The sequence below is a fragment of the Mirounga angustirostris genome, unplaced genomic scaffold (assembly GCF_029215605.1).
Source record: "Mirounga angustirostris isolate CCGP_5_RB_7025 unplaced genomic scaffold, mMirAng1.0.hap1 SCAF_10, whole genome shotgun sequence".
NCBI classification, from domain to species: Eukaryota; Metazoa; Chordata; class Mammalia; order Carnivora; family Phocidae; genus Mirounga; species Mirounga angustirostris.
In genome coordinates, this window is record NW_026991718.1 from 4564085 (window position 1) to 4579881 (window position 15797).

Consider the following 15797-nt stretch of genomic DNA (forward strand, 5'->3'; position numbering starts at 1 on the left):
AAAAAAAATACTTCCCTACCTGAGTTGTTTTAAGAATTAGAGGTTTTGTTCCACAAAGCATGGCACTTAGAGCCATCCAATTACCACCCCCTCCCCCCACCCCGCAGAGCAGGTTATTTTTTTGGTGTCCCTGGGCCCAACTTTCCCCTCACATCAGGACCGGTTTTGATGTTGGGTGGGCGGGGCTCTTGATTTTCTCCCCGGGGAGAAGGGGACAGCTGTGGGACTGCATCGACTGCCCCGGATATGGGAAACCCTGGGGCGGGGGGCAGGGCCTGGAGTCCTGTGGGCAGGGGAGGCACCTCTGGAGATTGGGTGCAGAAAACGAGGTCCCTGAGTTTGCACCCCCCTGGCTGGCGAGCTGGCCCGGCCGGGTGGTCCCAGGGGGCTCTCGGGGAGCACACTCGCCCAACAGCCAGGCCTTGGAGTGTTTTTGGACCCAGTCTCACACTTTGTGCTCAGAAGCTTCAGTGCAGGGTGTGGAGACCATTCAAGTTCCCAACCAGCCCCCGCGCCACCCCCCCCCCCCCCCGCCCCCGGCAGCTCCCTAGCTCCTGTTCACAAAGCTTTGGGTGGGGAAGGAAGGGAGGGGATGAGGGTGTCACAGGCCCAGGGCTTTCTTCTGGGTGGAGGCAGGTTGGAAGGGGTGCTGGGAGCTCCTGGTCCCACAGGGTCCCCCTGAGGGCTTTGTCTGGGATGCCAGGAGCAGGAAACTCCCCACCCTGGGGAAATTCCTCTCCACACATGGGTGGGCCTGGCCACCACTTCCCCTGCAGAGGGATACTCCCAGGTTGATTGCTCAGCTGCCACTAGGGAGTGGTCATGGGCAGGGAGGCAGGCTCCTCTCTGCCCCAGACTCAGTTTCCCCTTCTGGCTACCAGAGGACGTTGTTAGGATGGGGGCAAAGGGCCAGCATAGGCACAGATAAAACAGCCCATGTGGGCTTCATTCTCTGCATTCCAGCAAATGCCTGGGCTCCAGATGCCTGGCATCCAGATTGGCTTTGTTCCCAAGATGGCCCCATTCACATATGTCTCGCACTCCTCATTCAGAGGGCATGAACGGGTTAAATGCACCCCCCCCCCCCCCAGGAAGTGGGCATGCTATCCATACAGACCCCTGCTGGTGGCCTGAGACAGCAAGATTTTGCTGCACTCCAGAGTACACACACACTGTGTGTGGGGCGGGGGAGACACAGGTGACCAGGCGTTGGGGGCGGGGCCAGAGGAACTGGGTGAGGAGGGGGGAACCAGAGGCATACAGGTGGGGAAATTCTGGGTGGGAACACTGCCTCCTGGCCATGTCTGAGCTTCAAAGAGGAAGGGGAAAAAAGAAGAGAAAAGGTGTGTGTGTGTGTATGTGTGTGTGTGTGTGTGTGTGTTGGGGCGTGGGGCACAGAGAGCCAGAGGAAAGTGAGAAGATCACGAACAACTGAAGCATGAGAGTTTGGGGGAGTTGGTCTCCATGCCCCCACCCTGCAGATAGGTGGGAGTTGGTGAAAAGACCCATTTATAAGACCAGATTATTGAGGACCTTACAGACTGGGCTTGAGGGTTTGCATCTTACTCTGACAACCAAGAGCAGGCACTGATGGGATGCCCCCAGGGGCACAGACAATCACATTTGCATCTAGACCCATGCTTCTGACCACATGGAGAGCAGACGGGGCTGGCACCACATGTGGCTGGAGGCTGGGACTGCTCTGCAGGCAACACGGTGTATTAGATTTATACACCGGGTGACAAATTACCACAAACTTAGAGGATGAAAACGAGACACATTTATCAGCTCACTAAAAGAGCAATCTGGACGTGGCTTAGCTGGGTCTTCGGCCTAAGGTCTCAGTAATCTACACTCAAGGTGGCATTTTTGGGCTGCGCTCTTTTCTGGAGGCTCGACTGGGGGAGACTCTGCTTCTGTGCTCTCTCGGGTCACGGCACAATTCTTCCCCTTGCTGCCGCATTGCCAAGGGCATGCTTCTCACCGGCCATCCGCTTAGGTCTGCAAGGCCGGCCGCAGTTCCTGGCCGCAGATCCTCTCTCTAGGCAGCATACAACCCAAGCTAGTGTGGGGCAGCCTGTCCTTGCATTTCCCTCCCAGCACCTCTCTTTCTCCCCCCATTCCTCCCACCTCCTTGCTCCCCATTCAAGGTGGTAGCTCTGGGCCCTTGCGTGGGGGAGAACCAGGTAGGGCAACACACAGAATGTGCTCACGAGCCTTTCCCCAGCTCTGGGTTCCAGAAGCCTAAGCTCTCCCTTGAGGTCGAAGAAAAGGATGCAGGGCACAACGTGTTCATGGAAATAAGGCTTCTCCGCAGCACCCTCTGTGACACAGTCCTGGATGTGGCCGCCTACGTCAGCCCCGGGGCCAGGAAAGGTGCCCCTGCCTTGGCCGAGGGTCTGGAACTAGGGCCTTCTGCTACTGAGTTCCGCACTCCTGACACCAGGGTTCCGGGCATGCCCAGGGTATCCAGCAGGGTTCCGGCAGGGTTCCGCAGGAGAAACAGAGCCAGGGTGTACGTGTGTACGGAGAGCCACAGAGCTATATCCGTATGTGGGTGTGTAATGCGGAAGCCAGTTCCTTACATCTTTTTATGTAAGTGTCATTATGAGATTTACATAAACCACGCGGTGCAGGGTAAATATGGAGCGAGAGCAAGAGAGCGCGCCAGGAGCTCGCGGGTACGGCGGGGGCTCGGAGGAGACAGCTGGGAAATGTGGGGGGGCGGCCGGCCGGCCCGTTGCCACCATCCACAGGCGGAATTTCCCCTTCAGGGAACCCTCCGTTGTGCCATCAAGGCCTTCGCGGGGGGATGAGGCCCGCCCGCGTCACTGGCGGTGACCACGCGGACGGCACGTCCCAGCGAGCTCTAGCTTCCCGAGGCTTGAATCACGGGGGGCTAGAGCCTGGCCGCGCTGACACGGGAGGGGGGCCCTCACACCGGGCGCAGGAGCTGCGGAAAGACGGGTCGGACGGCCGGGCACCGGAGTCTCCGCCGCGGGGACCGTGGCTTCCGGGGCCACCAGCCTCACCCTTGCTATGGCCCGTGGGTCTGCCCTCCCGCCCTGGCCCTTCGCCCCTCGGCTTCCCGGGGCTGCCGGGGGGCGCGCGCGCGTGGGGGTGTGTGTAGGGGAGGCCGGGGTTACGGAGCAGGCCGCCCGGTCCCCAGGGCTCGGGACTCGCGGCAGGACTTCTGGCCAAGCCCCGGGGGGCTGAGCCGGCCGTCGGACATCAGAGCCCCTCTCCGCCGAGGGGAAGAGAAGAGGAGACCCCAGCGTGCTTCCCACCCTAACAGCCGCCCGGTGGGTAAGGCTGGGCCCGCAACTCTGCGCGCCAGGAGGAATGCTTCTACCGCGTAGACGGGGCCTGCCCAGAGCTCCCCTACCTGTCCGAGCTGCCCATCTCCGTCTCTGCGGGCTGTGCACGCCGGAGCCCGCTCGCGCCGGCCGACCGCACACGGATCCTCGACCCCCGGCTCAGGGCTCCCCGCCTGAAATCAGCCACGATGGCAAGATTTACACCGCAGTGATCAGCAAACGCTGCCAGTGAGCTCCCGGCGCTGCGCTGTAAAGTCCCTGGGCTGCCTCCGGGCACAAGCCGGAGCCGCCCCCAAGTGCACCCCCCCAGGAACCACAGCCCTGCTGTGCCCCCCGTCGTGTAGGCGGCAAGTTCAGTCTGGTATCCGATGCACTCCTATGGCTGGAACCCGAGTCCCCGTGGTCCTCTTTAAACTCGACGGTGGCTTCTGGGTGTGCTGGGGGGGCACTGGGGCATCCACGAGCATCCTCTGCTCCGTGGCCGGTCCCCGGAATGTCCCACGCTTGCCCCTCTGGCCAGGACGCTGACCAGCCCCCCACCACGCACACACTCTCGGCTCACCCTGCAATGACAGGTTTGTCTCCCCTCTGAGCGTTGCACCTCCGAGAGGTCCAGGAGGACAGGTCCCACCACCTTGGTCCCTGCTACATCCCAGGGCCTGGGACACTGGTGTGAATGTGTTTGGAACAAAGGAGTAGCTCACGCGTGTACACACACACACGTGATTTGTGCAGTCTTCAGACGGTGCATGGCCTGCTCATGGGTCTCAGGGACACGGGGTGCTTTGTGGCCTCTGGCTGGGGATCCCTGCCACGGGGAAGAGCAGTGGCCCCCTTGCTCCTGGGGCTCTGCGCCCTCACAGCCCCTTAATCCCCCTTCCCTCTGCTCTCGCAGCTGGAGAGGAGCCCCGTCTGCCAGCCGCTGTGTACGCAGCCTTATCTCCCAGGGCAGGCCCCGGGCGGGGTCAGAAGCACAGAGCCATGCTGTGTGTTTGCTGTTTTGGTGCTTCCAGGAAATCAGAGCCCCCTTCCCAGAAGGCCGCCTGGCCCTGAGCCTGCTGCCTAGCCACCCCCACCCTCCGCTCCGGGGAAGCAGGTGTCCTGGGGCAGGCGGTGCCGGGTGAGGCCGCAGGGCCAGCAGGTGAGGTGGGCCGAAAACCACTCTGCCTTCCCTGGACGAGAGGGTTTGTTCAAGTAAAGCTGAGTTCCCCTTTCCCTCCACGTCTACACAGCCTCCAGGTTGGGTCAGCACTCCCCCCTCACCACTGCTCGCATGCAGAGCTCCCTCTCCCTGCACCCTCCCCCCAGCCTCCCCCCCCCCCCCCCCCCCGCGTCTTCTCGGTGGTCCCCTGCCTTCTGCCTTCATGCCTCTTGTCCCTTGTCCAGCTGTCGCCAGAATCCTTGGGTCTAGAACTTCCCCCGTCAAGGCCCCTCAGCAGCTCCACCCTCCCTCTGGGAGTGAGGAATTCAGAGTCCCAGGCCCGGGTCTGCACCCCCAGCTGCTTCCTGGCTGAGTAATGCAGGTGTCCAGGGAGGGACTGGGGAGGGTGCCCCATGTCAGCTGGGAGAGGCGATGGCAGGGGAGCCCAGCGCTGAGGGGCTGGGCTTGTGCCCACGTCTTCCTGGGGAAGGAGATCCTTGAAGTCCCTTGAAGGAGGCAGATGGCTTTCTCCAGCCCAAGTGCCTGCTCTTGGTCCCTGCATCAAAGCTGGGCCCACTCTTCCCTCGGGGCTCCTGCAAGCCCTCCTGAGTTGTCACCTCCTCCATGAAGGCCTTGCTGAGAGCTCTGAGACACTGGGGACGTGGGCACTTGCGGCCAGCTCCCCGCCACCCCCCGCCCCGCCCCTCTTATCTCTGGGAAACCCTGGTTAGGAAGTCTTGGAGGGGGGCGGGCTTGTCTCCTTCTGCAGAAGCCTGGGGCCAATCCTCCCCATCCTACCAGTGACCTCCCTCGAGCCTCCACCCTGAGCCATACCTAGCAGGGGGCCCAGGAGGCCTGGTGCGGAGCCCTGCGTCCACGAGTGACAGGGTGGGGGGAGGACATGTCCTGGGCAGCCATGGGCCTGTTTCTGGGGCTTGGCCTTGCCCATGGTTCCTGGCCATTTTCTCCCGCTGGTTTCTCAGCTTTCTGCCTTAGTGAGTTTTCTGTTGCCTGAAACCAGGAGCCCTGCAAGCCAGCAGAATCCCCCATACCGGGCAGTGTGCAGCCTCGAGCCCAGGAAAGGGTGGCTTCTTCCCTTCCTCTTGTCCCTCGGAAGGCTGCCCTCTGTCTCCAGGCGGATGGCCCCACCTGAGAGCAGGTTTCCCTGGGGCAGAAACAGAACAGGGACAGTGTCCCAGGAAGCAGGCTGTGTAAACCTTCCCGGGGATTCTGGGGCAGCCTCAGGCAGCAACCGCTTCCCTAGGGCCCTCCCTCCCCGAAGTCGGTGGCCAGGCCGAGCCAGCCGCCGCACGGACACGCACACACGTGCGCTGGTGCACACAACGCGCACGCCCCTGTCACACCGCTCCTCCTCCTCGTAAGGCCTGGGCGGCCTCCTCCCGGCACGGAGATCGCGGAGGTGGGGGTGCTCCCCCAGGTTCAGGATCGCCTTCGGCTGGGTTCTCTACCGACACGTGCCAAAGCTGTTTGACCGCCTCTGCTCCTCGGGGTCAAACAGCTCCCTGCTCTCCCAAGGCCCTGCCGATTCCCTGCAGCTCTGCCCTCCCTGCCCCTCCAGACCCCCCCCACCCCCCAGGGCCCTCCGCAGCTCTCAGGCCGGCGTCCACCAGTGTCCATGACAGGTGCTCCCCGGGAAGCCCTCTCCGGAACCCTGGGCTTTGTCTACACTCGCAGGTCTTTACCACACGGGTGAGCTGAAACAAGGACTCTGGGAGGAGAAGCCCTGAGCAGACATCAGACCATATTTTAGGAAATTATCAGGCCAGAGGATTCTCTGAGGGATTCCCGAGAGGGAAGAAGCCCGCTCTGGGCCTCCACGTGGGTTCCCCTGACTACTTAGTAGCTAGAACTCGGGGAGACGTCTGTGGGAACATCTCCTCAGGGCTGCTGTGTTCTGAGCGCGATTAGCTCAGAGCCAGGATGGATTTCTCCCGTTACTACTGATGCCTCGGGTGGGGTCTGCCAGCTTCCCCGCCGTAAAGGTGCTCTCTTTTATTCTGTAATTAAGAAATATTCTGAGGGATGGTCCTTTGAAAGTGTGTAAATACCTGATTTTTTATCAGAATGTGGATGTATTCATGGGTTAGTGTACACCCGTGTGGGATTGTGGGGTTCTGTCTGGTTCTGTGACGGTTACTTATTCTGAAGCTCGAGTCGGGTCCTTTCGCCGCGTCCCCATCCTTGGAGCTTGTTCTTGCTTTCTGCTCGACGAGGTGCTCTGGGCTCTGCTTGTGCGCTCGCCCCCACCCCGTCGCTGGGATCGGCCACCTCTCCCAGAGCCCTGGCTCCTTTTGGTGGGAATGACACCGAGAAGCCCAGGTTTGGGTCCCTGGTGTGCCCACTGTGATTAGGGCGTCACAGCTCCCAGGCCTTCTCAGCGGCCCTGGGAGAGCACCAACACATACATGCATGCATGTCTGCCTGCACTCACGCACACACATGCACACGCACGCACGCACGCATGCATGCACAATGCATGTCTGCTTGCACTCATGCACACACATGCACGCATGCACGCACAATGCATGTCTGCCTGCGCTCACGTACACACACACACGCACACGTGCACGCACAATGCATGTCTGCCTGCGCTCACGTACACACACACACGCACACATGCATGCACAATGCATGTCTGCCTGCACTCACACTCACACGCACGCATGCACGCACAATGCATGTCTGCCTGCACTCACGTACACACACACGCACGCTCACACACACATGCACATCTGCCTGCACTCACGTACACACATGCGCATGCACGCACAATGCATGTCTGCCTACACTCACGTACACACACACGCACATCTGCCTGCACTCACACACACATGCATGCACACGCATATGCACGCACGTATGCCTGTACTCACGTACACACACACATATGAACAGGCACACACACATGAATGCACATGGACATTTGTTTCTCTATCTGTAAATATTGAAATAAAGAAATATTGAAAACTTTGAGTTCCCACAGGGAGCTTCTCCAGTGCCAACGAACAGTGTAGGTCCGCTCCAGTTTGCTCCTTTTCCACGTTTGTAACTCTCCTCCGATGGGGGGTGGGGGAGAGTGGCTTCCGTAATGTGGTCACTCATCAGGCCAGCCCCTCCCAGGGAACCGGGAACCGGCCTTCCATGTGGGCCTCCTCTCAGCTGCCCCGGGGCCAACGCCCCTCGCCCCGTCTGGGCTCTGACAGCTCACGCCAGCCCCCGCCACGGGGATCCCCATCTGCACCCTCCCCCCGGATGCTGCCCTCACCCTGCTCGGGAGCTGCACCCACACTGGGCAGCACCCCCACGTCCTCCTCCTCTGCTGGGACCTGGCACCGTACCACGCTGTCCTGCCCCACTGCTCAGTCTCTGACCCTGTGCCAGGCCGCCTCCCTGCCCTCCCACGGAGCACCTGCTTGTCCCTGTCAGGCTGGGCGATGCCCTCCTTACTCCGCTGTGTGCCCACACCCGCTCTCACCACTGTGTCCCCCAACCAGACACACACCCCTACCTTGCACTCACCTATGGGTTTTGAACCAGATTGTTAAGGAAGGAAGTGAAGGGGATGGATGGGAGGGAAGGGGGAGGGCTGCTATTTCGTTTTTTGTTTTTTGTTTGAAGTAGGCTCCACATCTAGTCCAGAGCCCAGTGCGGGGCTTGAACTCAGGACCCTGAGCTGAGATCAAGAGTTGGACGCTTAATCGACTGAGCCACCCAGGAAATCTTGTTTTTTTGTTTTGTCTGTTTGTATTTTCGGAACTGCTATTTCTTAATAGAAGGTGGAGGGCAGACACTCTGTGCCGGGAAGTTCTAATATAATTGGGCACACTGAGCGCTCACACCGGGCTCAGCACCTTATATGCACCATCTTCGTCCTCACACGAACCCAGGAACTGGGTTTTATCACTACTCCGTTCTCAAACTGCAAAAACGGCAGCTCAGGAAAGGCATGGTGACCACCCGTCACAGGGCAGCATCCGGCTCCCAGGATGTTTCTAGAAATAAAATTAGATTCCCCTTTTCACCTGTCCCAGGCCCCCAAGCTCTGGGCCCTCCCCACCAGGTATGACGTCCTTTCAAGTTCTAGATAAGGGCTGCCGTCACTGCCCCCCTCACAGCCTGTGAGCCCCCAGGAGCTTTCCCCGCGGGGACAGGAAGGCAGGGAGCAGCCTACCCGGGAGCTGGGCAGGTGCAGGTGGACCAGCGCTTGCCAGCACAGGGAGCTGAAGGAGCCTGGCCGGGGAGGGGCGCAGACCCAGGAGACCTGGAAGGAGGCCCCAGGGCTCTGTGGCCGGCCTGGGGGTCCCACCTCCTGGTTTGCTGAGTCCCACTACTCACCCAGAGCACTGGCTTGACTCCGGGTGCCCCTGTCCTGCAATCCCCAAGCAGCTGGGACAGTTCTGTTGCCAGGCCTGACAAGACAGCAGGCTAGAGGGAGTCGGGGCTGGGGGGAGCATCTGCAGGCTTCCATCGAGATGGGGTTCCCTGAGAGGCTGGGCGGGGAGGGGTAGCCACGACAGCCTCCTTTACATTCCCTCTCCAACCAGGGAGCTGCTAGATGATAGAGGCAGGATCGGGACCTGGCCCCGTGCCCTCTGGGGAAGAGGCTGTTCCTGCCCCTCAGGTAGGAGTGAGGAAGCTGGGAGCCCCTACCCCATGCATCCCTGCATCCCCCCAGCTCTTTGCTCTAGGGTCCAGGCAGGGCCTGCGGTTGGGGCTGGGGGTCACCAGGGCTCAGTTGGGCCCCCGCTTACCTCTGTGCCTCAGTTTCTCCATCTGGGCCTTGGGCTCTGGAGCGGGAAGACCTGCATTCCTCTCTGGGCCCTGCTGTCCCCCACTGTTGTCACTCTGTGTCTTGAGGATGGTGTCTGGGCTGTGAGAGATCGGGGAACCCCGTGGGACAGTGACGCAGCAGGGAGCACCAACAGCTGGGCCTGTGGTTCTCAAGGTCCAGGGAATCAGAAGCAGACAACAGAGGCTGGGGACACAAGCAGGGTCCCATGATGACTGGCCCACTGTGTAGGCAAGCTGAGAGGAAGTGGGTCAGTGAGGCCCGCCCGCAGGACTAATGCCCTCCAGCAGCACTCAGGGCTTGGGAAGATGCCCGACCGTGGACAGGGCAGGTGCTGTGCTGATCTGGAGCTGTGCTGGGGGCCTTAGAGCCCAGAGGGTGGCCCCTCGCCCTGCTCCAGCCCGCCTCAGCCCTGCAGGCCTGCAGCCTCACCTCCTCAGGGGCCAGAGTTCTCTTCCCTGCTTGCTTGTGTGGCCTTCAGGCCCAAGCAAGCAGAGAGGAGGCAGGGAATGGCCTGGGAAGCCCTTGCCAGGCACATGTGACTTCTGTAAACTTTAGGGGCCTGGAATCATCTGGAGCCCGAGCTGGAAGTGGGGGAAAGGTCTCAGCGTCGCGCCAGCTGTGGGCTGAGCGCCAGGGCCGGCAGGAGGAAGGCAGCCGACGTCCAGCTGGGCCAGACACCCACAGGCCAGCCCTTGCCTGGCTGTCGGCCCCCTGGGCAGGCTGCACAAACGTCCACAGGCCTGGCAGCCTCGGGCCTCCCAGGCAGGCGGGCAGAGTCTGAGGAGACTGCAGAGGGAGGCCTTGCGGCGGCCACATCCCCTCCCACCTCTGGCCCACGCTTCTCCAGGCTCGGGCTTGGCTTCCGCACGGGAAGGGTCCCTGGGGCACCTTTGCCCCCTGGAGCCACAGCCCTCCAGCCTGCGTGGTCCGCAGGATGTTTGCTTATGCTTATCACCGCCAGCCTGCAAACAGAGACGAAGGGTTCCGTGTTGGCACCTGGTAACTGGGCCACCCGTGTGGGCCGCCAGGCTCACCGCGGGCTCCCTCCGCAGCCACGGCACAAGATGTCCACTGCCCGGTCTGGCCCAGCAGGACGTGGACATGGGAGCATCCAACTTGCTGGAGGTTGGGGGGCCTCAGCAGGAGGCCAGGAGGGCTGTGTCCCTCTGCAACGCCCCCCACATGGCTGAGCCTAAGATCTGGTCACACAGGCCACCCACAGTGCCCCCTGGGGAACAGGGTCACCCCTAGACACTGCCCGGGGATGGGGAGCTGGGACTCTCGAATGAGTGCTCTTTGACCTTGGGTTTAGACACACAAGTCAGAAATGGAGGGCTGGCTGGGTTTTCAGGGGCCCTCGGCTTATTCCCGGGCACCTCAGGCCTTGAAGGGGAGCAAGTCTGTGCACTTGCGTGGGGAAAGTTTCTTATTAACACTTTACTTTTTTAGAGCAGTGTTAGGGTCACCGCCAAATTGGGAAGGGACAGAGATTTCCCCTATACCCTTTCCCCCAACACACGCACGGCACCCCATCAACAGCCCCCACCAGAGGGTGTATTTGCCACAACTGTTGAACCCACATGACACACTATCATCACCCAGAGCCCACAGCTGACATTAGGGTTCACTCTTGGGTGTTGCACATTCCACGGGTCTGGACAATTGTAGAAGGATGTGTGGACATGGATCCATCATTATGATATCCTACAGAATATTGTCACTACTCTGAAAATCGTGTTCCACCTACTCATCGGTTCCCATAAACCCTGGCAAACACTGAGCCTTTTACTGTGTACGTTGCTGCACTTTTTCCAGAACGCCATAGAGTTGGAACCACGCAGCATGTGGTCTTTTCAGATTGGCTTCTTTCACCTAGAAATAATGCATTTGAAATTCCTCCATGTCTATTCATGGCTTGTAGCTCATCTCTTTTTAGCACTGAAAATGTCCCATCGTCTGGATGGGCCACGGTTTTTTTAATCCACTTACCTACGAAAGGACACCTGGGTTGCTCCCAAGTTTTGGCAGTTATGAATAAAGCTATTATAAACATCGGTGTGCAGGTTTTTGTGTGGACCTACGTTTTCAGCTCCTTTGGGAAAATGCCGAGGAGCATGACTGCTGGCTCTTATGGTAACAGCAGGTTTAGTTTTGTAAGAAATCACCAAACTGTCTTCCAAAGTGGCTGCACATTCTGCATTCCTGCTCATGGTGAGCGAGCGTTCCCCCCGCTCCCCAGCCTCGCCAGCATGGGATGTTGGCAGTGCTCTAGATTTGGGTCATTCTAGTAGGTGTGCAGGGGTATCTCGTTGTTGTTTTAATGTGCATTTCCTTGAGGATGAATGACGTGGAGCATCTTTCCATATTCTCACTTGCCGTCCGTGGATCTCCTTTGGTGAGGCATCTGTTAAGTTCTCTGGCCTATTTTTTAATCAGGTAGTTTTGCTCTCTTATTGTTGAGTTTTAAGAGTTCTTTGTATATTTTGAGTAACAGTCCTTTATTAGATGTCTTCTGCAAATATTTCCTCCCAGTCTGTGCTTGTTTTCTCATTCTCTTGACATTGTCTTTCACAAAGGAGGTGTTTTTCATCTTAGTCAAATCCACCTTATCAGTGATTTCTCTCATGGGTCGTGCCTTTGGTGTTCTGGATGTAAAGGAGGCCAAGGTCCTACAGACTAGACTGACTCAGGGCTGGCAAGTCAGGAGGGTCCTGAGGTTGGCAGCAAGAGCTTAACATTGGCCCTGACAGTTGAAAGCCAGCAGTTCTGGTAGTCTTCCCAAACAGGCATGTGGAGAAACGTACTTGCCAGGAAGGGTAAGCCTAAGACTCAGCCTTTTACTCGTCTTCTTCTTAATGCCACAAACATCCCATCAGGCTCATAAAGCGTGAATCTTTCTCCTTGGTAACATGACCGAGACTGGGCAGACAATGATGGTTTTTATTAGACCAGCACTGCGGTCGACATCACGTAACCTCAGCAGACGAAGCTGTGTGGTATCTTCAGCTGATGGGATAAGAGAAGTTCCGAGACAGCAGGAAGGCTGGAACGGCTGAAGGAGGAGAGAGGGGAGAGTGGTCAGGGGTGGGGTCAGAAGAGTCCGCGGCCCAGATCCTGTCTCCACTGAAAGGACTTGGGCTTTTCCTCGGAGTTGAGCAGGGTTCTGAGCGGGAGAGCCTTCATCTGATGGACATTTCAGAAGGATCGTTGGGACTGCTAGACTGAGACTAAAATGAAGGGGCCGTGGGTGGAAAGACTGAGTCCAGCTGGGTGACTGCCCAAGTCCAGGGGAGAGAAGGCAGTGAGCGGTGGTTGTGTTCGGGACGTGTTTCCAAGGGAGGAGCGGCAGGATTTTCTTGGAGACTGGAGGCAGGAGGCAGAGAAAGGGAGGTTGGTGATGGCCCCAAGGTTTGTGTTTGGGGAAGCACAGGATTAACGTCGCCATTTGCTGGTGACCTTCCCCATGCGGAGACCATGCTGGGTATGGGCTGAGCAGGAAAGGCCTGGGGCACGTCCTCGAGGCGCTAGCAGTCTGGGGCAGGGGTGGGGAGGAGCACGGTCAGACATCTTAGCAGGTAGGTCCACGACACTGTGGAGGCACCAAGGGGGACGTCTAGACTTTGCTTGAGGGTGCAGAAAGGAAAGTGCCCAGCAGAGCCCTCAAGTTGGTGATGGGTGAGCAGAGTCACAAAGAATGGAGGGAGGGGCGCCTGGGGGGCTCAGTCTGTTGAGCGTCTGACTCTTGATCTCGATTCAGGTTGTGATCTCGCGGTCGTGGGATCGAGCCCCGCATCAGGCTCTGTGCTCAGTGTGGCGTCTGCTTCAGAGTCTCTCTCTCTCAAATAAATAAATAAAATCTTAAAAAAAAAAAAAAAAGGAGGTAAATTCTCCAGCCAAAACAGGGAGGAGACCTTGAGGAAACAGAAACAAGGGCACAAGGCAGGAGTCGTGAAGGGCAGGACTTCGGAGCTCGGGGACGTGCTCTCAGGACCGGGGGCACCGTGGACGCCGCAGGCAGGAGCCATTTGTGGTTTATCCTGACAGGCTCTGACCCTCGCCTGAGAGAGTGTGAGAGCCGAAAGGGCCTCGAGGTGGGTGAGCTACAGGCTGGAATGGGAGCCACTGCAACATGGAGACGGAGAGAACAAGAGGGCTGGAGGAAGATACGCCAGGCCTGAAGGTCTGACAGGAGACTGGGCAGAGTCAAGGGTGACCACCAGTTTCTGGCTTGGCGGCCAGCACAGTAGAAGCCCTGGGAGGAGGCTCACGATTGAGAAGGAAGAGTTTAGTCCAAGTTGAAGTGCCTGGTGGTGAATGTCCAGGAGGCGGTTGGATCTAGAGCTGAAGGGAGAGCTCTGGATTGGAGGAGGGAATCTGGGCATTGTTGCTGTTCAAGGGCCTAGGATCAGAGGACAGAGGAGATACCACAGCCTGGCCTCTGGGGACAGTGACACTCCGGGAGCAGGAGTGGGGTCAGAAAAGGGATAGCTAGAAGTAGGAGCACCAGAGGTGTGCTGCCTGGTAAACATTCCTCTCTGTTCCTTCTCTACCTCACTCCCCCCGGTCAGTTTCCCCAAAAGCCCGATTTCTATTTATGAAGCTGTGTTTGAGAGGAGAAGACTTCCATCCCAAGGCCGTGATGGTTCACCAGGGCACATACAAGCAGGGACGATCCAGTTGGAGGGAAACCCGGGACTTTTGCCCGGAATCCTGTGCCTAGGAATTTTCCCTCTTCTGGACTTGGACCGGGAGATGTAGTTTGAGGAATTATTGGCAACCATCTGGAGACTACACAAGGAGAGCCAAACTTAGGATGAGGCCCCCAAAGAAGGAAAGAAATTAGCTTGCTGGTGACATCAAGCTCCAGGATCAAGCTTTGCCACTTTTCAGCTGGTATGTTATGAAAGTATTTGTACTTCCTTAGATGGTTCAACCAAGCTTCAAGTGTTTCCACCACTGCAGCAACCCCCACCTTCCAGCTCATACACCCGTCATGAAAGCCAAAGGTTCTTTAATGGCCGGTGCCCCAGAGAGTAAAACAAGCAATTAGGTCCCCAGTAAGCGGGGAAAGTTTCCAGGGGAAACAGCAACGTGACCACGGGAAGAAGTGGAGCTTTGGAATCGGACGGGCGTCTGTCTCTTCCTAGCAGTGTCATCTCCTGAACCTGAGTGTCGTCTGTGAGGTGGGGCTATTTCCCCCTTTCATTAGAGCCTATGAGGATTGGAGGACATTGTCAAGTGTCTGGGACAGGGTTAGGCGAATGGTATGGGAGGGACAGATGTCAGGCTGCACTGAACCCCGAAGCGTACAAGAAATGAGGAAGTGGGACAACACACGGATTATTTGCTTCAAGGACATAAGTACAAATGGTCCCTGAACGTGAGGTTATGCTCAACTTCAAACAGAGCAGCACAAGTCAAATCAGGAAGATGTTGGGACACAAACGCTCATGCTCAGTGGGTAGGAATGTGAACTGGTTTGGCTGAGGGCAACTTGGCAGTATCTACAAACCACTTACTGAGCAACTGAGCATCGTCTGTGATTCGGCACTCTTCCGCCAAGAACTCATCCGACAGTTGCCCCGTACACGTATGTATGACAGACACGTCAGTCAGCCTGTTTCCTGCAGCCGTGCTCGTAATGCAAAGCCCAGCCTGGAGGCCCGGCGGTGGGCTCAGGTTAGAGGAGGAAACTGAGGCAAGGGTACAGTGCCGTCATTAAAAAGAACACATCTGAAGAGTAGTGATAAATGAAGACGCTTGCAAAAAACAGTACACGATTTGTGAAACAGCATGAATAGTACGCTTGCGTTTGCAGTGAGGATTCCTGCGCAGCCGCGGAGAAATTATGCCTGGTTATCTCTGGGGAGCAGGCTTAGGGAGGTAGGAAATTTCTCCAAGAAATCTTCTCATGGAGCTCAATATTCATTCTAATGGCTTATGTTTGTGTTTTTTTTCTTAGCACGTGTTACATTTATAATAAGACGATTAAGACACAGTTTGGCTACAAGATTTCAAGAGGGTGATGGCTAAAGCTGCTCAGGGCCGAGTGTGTGTGAGGCAAAGGAGACGTGAATGGAGAGAGACCTTCCGTGTGCTTGCTGTTAGTCCGCACCTGCCGTGCTGGCCCTTGGGCTCGGGAGACAGGAGGCGTGGGTTCAGGCTCTGACGACACCACGCACTGATGGGGTGGCCTACGTGTTGGGGACCAACATCACGGGTGAGATGCAGACGTTGCTAACCCTGGACGACACTGCTAGGCTGCTTCCTTCAGAAGCGGAGGGCTAGACACCGTGCATGTGAGTGCACGTCGCAGGCCCGCCTTCGCCTCCTCCTGGGGCTCCTTCCCTACCCAGTCTCGTTGGCCTCATGAAACTGCCTTTTCTTGAGCACATTCTCTTAGGGACTTCTGCTTTACTGACTTTAAGTAGGCAAAGCCTACTCTGGAGCCTACCGGTCCAGGTCTAGCCTGGACTAATTTGTGAGCTTCTGACTTGTAAACAGTCTCTCTGCTAACTGTCAAGGG

At 58.0% G+C, this 15797-nt stretch overlaps 1 long non-coding RNA gene across 5 annotated transcripts; it reads right to left on the reverse strand.

Moving 5' to 3' along the window:
- Positions 1–7400: 7400 nt before the first annotated feature.
- On the reverse strand, positions 7401–10003 carry LOC123850409 (uncharacterized). 5 transcript variants are annotated; one of them, XR_006792334.3, is made up of 4 exons: positions 9701–10003; positions 9231–9504; positions 8815–9030; positions 7401–8471 (listed from the first exon to the last, which is right to left on the reverse strand). It is a non-coding gene; the product is annotated as an uncharacterized LOC123850409 (long non-coding RNA). The 5 variants fall into 5 exon arrangements; XR_006792335.3 differs by having other exon boundaries at positions 7402–8471; positions 8815–9027; XR_006792336.3 differs by having other exon boundaries at positions 7402–8471; positions 8815–8969; positions 9701–10000.
- Positions 10004–15797: the final 5794 nt, after the last annotated feature.